This window comes from Triticum urartu, chromosome 7A, assembly GCF_056163025.1.
Source record: "Triticum urartu cultivar PI428250 chromosome 7A, HENAU_Tu73, whole genome shotgun sequence".
Lineage (NCBI taxonomy): Eukaryota > Viridiplantae > Streptophyta > Magnoliopsida > Poales > Poaceae > Triticum > Triticum urartu.
The window spans coordinates 472,656,486-472,666,083 of record NC_141879.1 but is presented as its reverse complement, the minus strand read 5'-3'; the positions used below and the strand labels follow the sequence as shown (position 1 = coordinate 472,666,083).

Sequence of the window (9,598 nt, the reverse complement as noted above, 5' to 3'; positions counted from 1 at the left end):
GTAGTATTTGTGATCAAAATGAGAATATCAAACACCTTTTACTCGATTGTCCGCTGGCCAAAGTACTATGGTGTTCATTCATATAGCCTTTAATATTACCCCTCTAAATAACATTCACATGTTATTCGGGACGTGGCTAAATGGAATGGAGACAAATATTGCAACACATATTCGGGTAGGAGTATGCACGCTACTTTGGGTTATATGGAATTACATAAATGATATGATTTTTAACAGATAGACTCGTACCATTCTTTGCAGGTTATCTACAGGGCCACTGCATGGATCCGTATGTGGTCATTACTCACTCATGCGGCAGCCAGGGAGACTTTGGTTACTAGGTCTATCTGATGAAAGATGATACCTCAGGATATCTACAACTGTTTTGGATGGTAGTCCAATAATAGGATAGTCGGGTAGGCATCTCGCCCTATTTTTGCCGGTTGTGGCCATTTCTTACCCTTTTTGTTTTCATTCTCAGCTCTGTGTGAGCTTGTATTGGATTACAGAATTTTAGGGTACTTTGTTTAATAAAGGGGTTGCATCTATCACTTTGATGTAGAGACCAGGAGTGATCCTCCTTTTTTAGAAAAAATCCGGCAGGAAAGGATCACACGGGGGAAATGGTTCCAATCAATTGAGAAGAATGTTAAAAATGCATTTGTGGTAACACAAGTGAGTAATTTGTTAGATTGACAAATCACATTTCATAAAATAAAATGGCAACAAATCATTTAAAAAAGGAAAATACATTAATATCATGAAGATATCAATTACATCCAGCTTTTCCATCAACAAGATGTCACAAAGACATTCAGAATGCACACATCCAAGGAGAAAATAAAAACAAAGGAAAAAAGAAAGGTCCCGCCACAGCAATCGACTCCTCTAAATAGCAGCACACATACCACCACCTAACACAACACCCCAAAAACATAAAAGGTCTCGCAAAAGCAATGCCTTCAAGAAGGAAACAATGCACAAACGATGTTGTTGCCCAATTCAAGATCTTACATTTTCACTCTGGAGAACGCCTGTACTCTCAAAACAATTCCTTCAGCAAGACAATCGCCAGACACCACCAATGAAGATCAGACCCTAGGTTTCCACCCTAAAAGTCATGACTCGGCACCCGAGGAGCACCACCAAAAATGAAATCCGCCAGTGTTGTCGCCCCATTTATAACTACTGCTCCTAAGAGTTATTTGACACCTGGCTGACTCAATCGCTACCAAGGTTGTGTCTGTCTAACCGATCCTCCGATCTCGGCCACTATGACCTTCTCCACCGCTGTCTCCATGATGAAAGTCGAGAAGCCGACATGTCCCAAGGTGTCATCAACCAATTGAGATTTGCGCCACACCCTCAGAACCTCGTAGGCTGATATGGACGTGCATGACCGGATTCTGTCCAATCCTGATATCCTGGGCAAGATCTTCAGCGGTAGTTCCAGAACACGTCGATGACCAGGTTGAGGAGGACCAATCTTGCAGGACATTGCCATGAAGCGGAAATAGCATGAGGACCACCACCATAAGAATCATGGCAGCAGGCCCCATGCCGCCCCGATCCAGCCAGCCGCCGCCTAGCCATCCGTTGGCACCACCATGGTGCCTAACAGCACATCAGTTAGGCATGCGCACGCATCTCCTATGACGAACCTGGGCTCGTAATCCCGTGATCCGCTGCCCCCAGGCGCCGCCACAAGGATCCGCCTCCTGGCCGAACATCCCCGGCGGAATGGGGCCACCGCGGCCGCTCTAGAGCCGCTGCTCTGGGATCCATGCGCCGCGGATTGAACGGCACCCCTAATCGAAACCGTTGTCCCCGCTGGAACGACTCCGCACCACCAAAAAAAGCAACCACAATAGACCACGCCGCCGCTCCAAATCGCCGCCAAGCATTGCCCCTCCTGCTGCACCTTCCCAACGGCCACCTCCGGGGACGACGAGGGGAGGGAGATGGGAGGGAAGTGGCGGCCGAAGCGCTAGGTTTCTCTCCCCGGCCGCCCCTGGAGGAAGGCTACGCGAGGGACACTAAGGTTGTTGGTGCTTATACATGGCGGAGAAATTCACTTCCCCGGCTCTGCATCAACTAAGGATGCATACAACCATTAAGCATTAAGCATGAGTATCAGGAAAGAATGGTCCTCAAGAATAATTAGGAACCTAAATTCGTCTCCGTGAGGATTTGAACTCAGGTGCTGGGTTTGTACATCCCCTCCCTCAACCAGTTAAGATAGGCTCACTCCCTTAAGGTCGACAAATCATAATTTAACAAAAAAATATTTCTGGAAAATCTGACCTTTGCTTTAGACAAAATTAACCAAGTGTGATTTGTGAAGTTGGGATTTGGTTCCTGAACGTGAATTAAACGATATGGTCACATGACCAAAATGCTCCCACAAACATATGACCCGATGCTGGGATAATATATTCCTAACATGCATGTGCAGAAGACGCTCCCTCCGTCCCTCAGGCGTGAGTGTTTTTTTCTTAACACAGTACAGACGCAAGTGCTTATATACATGCGTATACACTTATCCTTATGAACACACACACGCACACTCTATCCCTATGAGCATCTTCGAAAGACTGAGCCGGCATATTATCTTGAAATTTACGAAGTAATCGTAAGCACCTCGTCGTCAACGGGAATGTCTCCTCCCACTGAATGCTCATCGCCGAAAATTCTGAACAAATCCAGCAATAAATGCAAACATCAGGATTTGGATCCTGATGGGCTGGAAATACCATGGTCCCTCTAATCATCTGACCACAGGTTAATTCGCCGGGCGTGAGTGTTGTGGTGTGTGGTTTGTGCGCTTCTTCCTTCACTTTCACGAAATAATAATAAATTAACGGTACTAGTCAACGCACGCAACAGCATGATCCATTGGGTGCCCATCTAATTGATTATCCCAAGAAATCCCACGCCATTAGTTTTCCGCTTAGCACTCTACATGGTGCGGAGTCCAATCGATGAGCAGCAACCGGATAGCTCACACCGCATTCAGATCATCGGAGCACGCATGCATGCTTCACTAGCTAGTGCTGGTCATCTTGTAGCAAGCAAGCTAGTGAGTATGCCACTATGCGGAGCACAACTTGTGGACCAAATGTTACTGCTTCCTTGCCGTACTTGCCTTGCGCAGTCCGTATGCCAAGTGAGAAATATTGCTCGGTGACGCACGCACATGCTCCGGTGCAGCGAACAATAGCAAGTGTTCGTCCTTGCTCCGGTGCCATTGGCCGGCCGGTCGGCTGGAAGAAAATCGCGTGGCGGCCACCGTTCCATGGCGCTAGGGCGCGCGTGCGGGAAACTCAGCGGAGTGACCCACTTCCCCCTCGCGATGGTGACGGCCGTCGCCGGGAGGTTGCCCCAATTTGCACGATCGATCATGGATACCGGCTGCTGCCGATGCATGCACCCACCATCTTTCTGCCCAAGTTTGCGCCGCCGGAGTCCCTGCGATGTCGATTGTTCGTCTCCTCTCACTCTGTTTAGTCGCAACAATGCATACGTCATCTTACCATGTGGGCAGTCATATATACTTAGTATTTTAAGATTTGACCATCAACCTATACGACATCGGCTCCGAGAGTTTGGCGTGGCCAAGTCATTCCTAAGAGCGGTTTCCTCGGCCATGGCGGCATAAACAACATGAGGAATGGCTAGCTGCTATAAACGTGCCATGATCATCGCGTAGCCCTGCACCGGTAGCTCCGTTTTCCTCGGTGATGTTGAAGGCTACATCAACATTAAGTTTCACATAATCAATCAGGGGTTTCACCCAGCCACCTCTATGAATACCCATGTTTTTCCTCTTTGCTCTCACATAGTTAAGACATATTGTAACTTTTGCCTAAGTTGACATAGTGTAATAACAATCCGGAATTGACATTGGTGGGTTGCCACAACCCACGACTTACACAAATGGTTATATCACACAAGGTTTTCCGAACGGTAAGAACTGCCACATGGTAACACACATGATAACCCTCGACTATAGACGTTAATCCTTAGTCTTTAAAAACCCAACACATCAGAAATGTAAGGTTAATACTGGCATACCAAAATGGGCATTATGGACTATGGTGTGGGGGCGGCACACCATTGATAATTGTGGTGTGTGGTGAGCACTCCACCAAAACACTGGTGGTGTGCCACAATAGGCACACCACTAGTATCACATACACTAGTGACGTGCTCCATGTTGGCACATCACCAAGTTTTTCTCAAATTCTTTACATAAAACTGTACTTTGTTTCTATTGATGGCATATGTTGACTGGCCCACATAATTATAATGAGATTATTAATAAAGAAAGTATGCATCTTAAAGACAGAAGTAAGATGTTTGAATGAAACTCTAGATACATGAGCAAGTTTGGAAGAATGTTAACACAACAACAATGTAACGTATACGCAATAGAACACGAGTACCTTCACTCTGATTTTACATAGCACTTCGATTGTACTCAGAACTATAGCAGTGAATGTTAGGTGTCCAGTTGAAGAACAGTGGGATGTCATCAGCCTATCCCTTTAAGCGAGCCTTGACCTCCTTTGGACTTGTTGCGCCGCCGTTGAACATCGTGTTGGCGTTCACGACATCCTAGTTGATGATGTTCACAAACTTTGGTTGGATGCGTCTGAACTCGTCTCTGCAACCTCCATTACAGGTTTACTGCATTCTTTTCCCCGGCCGATGATATCAACTTGATTTGCGAAGGGTGCTCAGGCCCATGCGTACTACTGCATGTGGTGGATGACATAGCACTCGTTGGTCACATTGTTTTGTGGCTGCTGCATGCAACAAAAGTCGGTTTTGTGGCCGAAGCGTGGCATGTCATTTATGTTTTTTTATGCAACCCGGGTATGATGATTCCTCCCCTAAATGTTAGTTCAAAGAGAGCTTCATCTACACATCCTCGAGGTTTGTGTAGTCTTTCTTCATGCTCCTTGTCCAATCCAAGAAACATGTCTTGGCCCTCTTCAGGGATGCAATGATGAGGATGTAGTGGTTCATGCGAATACAGTTCAATAGAATAATTATGCTCAAATTAACCTTGGAACATGCCATCATAATGAAATTTACGGAATCATATTGTGGCTAGCGAGTAACTTACTCATGACCGTAGGGCACGAGAAGGCACCCCTTCTCCTTATTGGCAACCATGAAGTACGAAATGTACCTAAAAGCACAAGTGCTCCCTAGGCGATTTTGGTAATTAATGTCAACATTCTTGTTGGACTGATATTTTCACCTAGCATATTTCAGATGAGTTCAACAGTGGAGTGGCTTGGACAAGAGGATGTGGAACCCCTTCAAAATTCTAAGGACAGAGATTGGCTCAAGCTCAAGACTCTACATTTTCATTTTAGTGATCCAAGATCACATTGAGTCCATAGGAAAAGCCAATACTATTAAAATGGGATGAGGTGTTGCTTAATGGCTTGCTTGCTCAAAGTGCTTAGTGATATGCTCCAAAAGCCCTCAACCACTTTCTCATTTCCACATATGTCCCAAACCTAAAGTCAAACTCGGCCCCACCGATTTGATCTAACCGGCGCCACCGAGTTCACTTGACATAGCCACTGCCAGAAACCCTAACCAGTTCGGTCTCACCAATGGGATCTCGGTCTCACCGAGACGGGCCTGCAAACTCTCTATTACTTGTTGCAATAATTTCGGTCCCACCGAGATATGCAATCGGTCCCACCGAGTTCGCTTGACCAACTCTCTGTTTTGCTTATTACCAAAATCGGTCCCACTGAGTTTGTGTAATCCGTCAAACTGAGTTGAGGTCTTACCCTAACCCTAGCACATCGGTCCCACCAAGTTGATCATATAGGTCCCACCGAAAATCCTAACGTTCATATTTTGAACCAAATCGGTCTGACCGAGTTTCATGATTCGGTCCCACCGAGTTTGGTGAATTGTGTGTAACGGTTAGATTTTGAGTGGAGGCTATATATACCCCTCCACCCACTCTTCATTTGTGGAGAGAGCCATCAGAACGTGCCTACACTTCCAATATACATTTTCTGAGAAAGAACCACCTACTCATGTGTTGAGACCAAAATATTTCATTCCAACAATAAGAATCTTGATCTCTAGCCTTCCCCAAGTTGTTTTCCACTGAAATCATCTTTCCACCAAATCCAAATCTGTGAGAGAGAGTTGAGTGTTGGGAAGACTATCATTTGAAGCACAAGAGAAAGGAGTTCATCATCAACACACCATCTATTACCTTTTGGAGAGTGGTGTCTCCTAGATTGGTTAGGTGTTACTTGGGAGCCTCCGACAAGATTGTGGAGTTGAACCAAGGAGTTTGTACGGGCAAGGAGATCGCCTACTTCATGAAGATCTACCCAAGTGAGGCAAGTCCTTCGTGGGTGATGGCCATAGTGGGATAGACAAGATTGCTTCTTTCGTGGACCCTTCATGGGTGGAGCCTTCCGTGGACTCGCGCAACCGTTACCCTTCATGGGTTGAAGTCTCCATCAACGTGGATGTATAATAGCACCACCTATCGGAACCACGCCAAAAATCTCCGTGTCTCCAATTGCGTTTGCATACTCCAATCCCATCCCTTTACATTCTTGCAACTTGCATACTTTACTTTCTGCTGCTCATATACTCTTGCCATGCTTGCTTGAAATGTATTGTGAATGTTTAAACTTGTGCTAAAACTCCACCTTAACTTGAAGAAATTAAAAACTGCTACTTTTCTTTGTTGAGGGTCTAATCACCCCCCTCTAGACACCTTTTCTCGATCCTACAGTACCTCTTCGCAATTTCACACCCCTTAGGGTTGCGTAGGTTGTTCTCGCGCATGTGGTATGGTAGGGGTCTGCTACCGCAAAATCCCTTGCGTTGTCGAGTCTGGACATTGTGGCTTGATGAGTGCCCATAGGTGGAGTAAGGAGTCATTGAGCCAATATAGGAGGAACAAGTTGAAGATCTCCTTGAAACACAGATAGAACTTGTGGGGGGGGGTGGGGAATTCATCGACCAAGTCACAGCCCATTGAGACCTGCACCATAAAAAATGATTGTTATCAATCTCCCGGCGCGGTAGCAATCTTATCCCTAGAGAGAACCCCGTCGTGCTGAATCCTCGTTTCTAACGAGAGGGGATGATTACATCAAGGATGGGTTCATCCACCACATGGTACGACCGCCATTAAGAACGATGACCCTCTAGTTTGCTAGATCCTGAGGATTTATTAGCCTGGATCTGGATCTTCTCAACAGGCTGGCTAGTGGCACCCTTGCCACCTTTCTTACCACCAGTAGGCCGCCTTCTCTTCTTGGGTCCCAGGGCATGCTGACTGGCTGCAGTGCCCACTATCGCATCCCTGGACGCCTTAACCATGTAACAAGAAAAAAGTTGATCATTGACTGACATTCACACATGGTTTGCGCAAATCTCAGCACCGAACCGAGTGAGCTTTGGTGGTGAGCGCGTGAGCGAGAGCTTCCGCTGTGCGTCACTCTGACACCGGCGTCCACCTCCCATCCGCCGTTTGCCACTCCGGCGACGTCGACCACCCCTTTCTTCCCCCTTTCCTTCTCCCTCCCCATGGCTTCAAGTCCCAACTCTGTGGCTGCGCCTTCCCGCCGGGCTGGGGAGCGGCCGGTGGTGTCCGGGCTCGGCATCTCCTCCTGCTCGGAGTCGTCGGGGGCCGCGGGCGGTCATGAGGTCTCGTCGGGGACGCGATGCGTCGAGGGTTTGGGCGTCAGTCATGTGGTTGCTGGCGCAGGGACGAGCGGTCACCGGCAGCTGGCGCCCAGGGCTCAGGCTCCGCCGTCCAAGAAGACCCTGTGGAGGCGGCACCATGACCGAGATCTGCAGGCCCTGCAGCAGCGCCCCCGTCCTCCTTCGTCTTCCCCGCGACGTGAGATGTCCCCAGACATGGATGGTCTCTGCTTCCGGTGCCTTCGTGAGGGCCACTTCCGGCATGACTGCACCAACCCAATCGTATGCATCAGATGTGGCGAGGAGGGGCACGGCACCAGGGGCTGCAAGCGGCCTCGCAGTCCTTCTTCGGAAGTGGAGCTTCGGCGTCAAGCGGTGGCCATGGTGGCGCGACGCATTTCTCGGGTGGCATCTCCTCCAAGCAGCTCGCTTTCGCCGCCCCCCCCCTCCCGATGGCCCTGGCGCAGGCATGGCCGAGGCTTGGCACGCAGCATCCTCCTCCCTTGGCCCCTCGGCTTCAGATGCAGATGGACTCAGCCATGGGACTGTCGGAGCTGTGCATCGTTCGTCGTACTCCGGCCATGGACGACCTGGAGAGGCGCCTACAGCTAGCCATGGTGGTGTACGCGGGTGGAGCCCGGAGGGTGATGTCGCCGGAGTTCGTGATTGAAGTGATTCAGGACAAGGTGGGGGTTCTGCCAGAGAGGATGTCGATCCAGCGCCACCGGCTGGAGGACTTCCTCGTCGTCTTTGCGAGGGCGGAGGACAGGAACAGGGTGAGCGCCATGCCTGTGATGGAGCACAGGGGAGTTCGGTTGTACTTCAGGTAGTGGATCCGGCAGGCCCAGGCTGTTCATGCGGCCATGCAGTTCAAGGTCAAGATTGTGTTGGAGGGGATCCCGCCCCATGCCTGGGAGCGGGAGGTGGCAGAGACACTACTGGGGTCGGCGTGCCTAGTGGACATGATTGAGCCAGAGACGAGCTCCCGTTCGGACCTCTCAGCGTTCAGGCTGACTGCGTGGGCGGCGCAACCAGAATAGATCCCGTCGCTGCGTTGGCTGGCCGTGCCGGAGCCAGGTTTGAGGTCGTCGTTGATGGAGCCGACTCTTTTGCAATATAAAGTGCTGATTCACGTCGACGAGATTTTCGACTACACTGCCGCTGACGAGCCTCTGTTCTTGAGATCGTCCTCTGGAAGTGATCAGAGCGGGTTGTCTGATGAACCGGGTGTGTCGGACAGGGTGGAGGCACAGGAGCCACCACAGTTCGCAGAGATTGGCGCTTCGGAGTGCGGGATGAGAGGGGAAGTGGCGGAGCCAGCGGTGGTCGTGTCCATGGCGGCGGCGCAGGAGCGGTGTCGGCCGCCGTGGCGATGACTGGAGAAGGGCAGGAGTGGAAGTTACCCCACATGCAGTTGACGCCTGAGGGCCCACTTTGCAGGTTTGGGACAATGCATGACAGGATCTCCCTCAGAACATCGGCTTTTGACCGTTTGACTGGACCGGTGTCGACGTGGCCAATGATGTCGCCCAGACAGGAACAGAGTTTGAATGATGGGGTGGGGCGTGCGGAACGGAGTGGCGTGGGCGGGACGCAGAGTGCAGCAATCATTGCGCCCGCCAGCTAGGCTATGACCGTTGTGCAGGTGGAGGCAGAACGCCCAACGAGGCCAGGGGGCAAACACGAAAAAATAGGCGGGCCAGGCAATGGATGGATCAGCTGACAACGATAGGGAAGAAGCTTTGAGGACTGTGCGGTCGGTGGGAGATGTGAGACCCCCATCAGTGTGACTGGTGGGGTCGAGGCAGCTGATCCAAAGTGGACGGTGCCATTGGGCGGGCGAGCGGATCCGGTGGGGCTTGTGGTGGACCCCAAGGGCAGGACATCATCT

The 9,598-nt window shown here is 50.0% G+C and overlaps 1 pseudogene; it reads left to right on the top strand.

The window, feature by feature from the left end:
- Positions 1-1,385: 1,385 nt before the first annotated feature.
- On the top strand, positions 1,386-9,334 carry LOC147960010 (uncharacterized; annotated as a pseudogene).
- Positions 9,335-9,598: the final 264 nt, after the last annotated feature.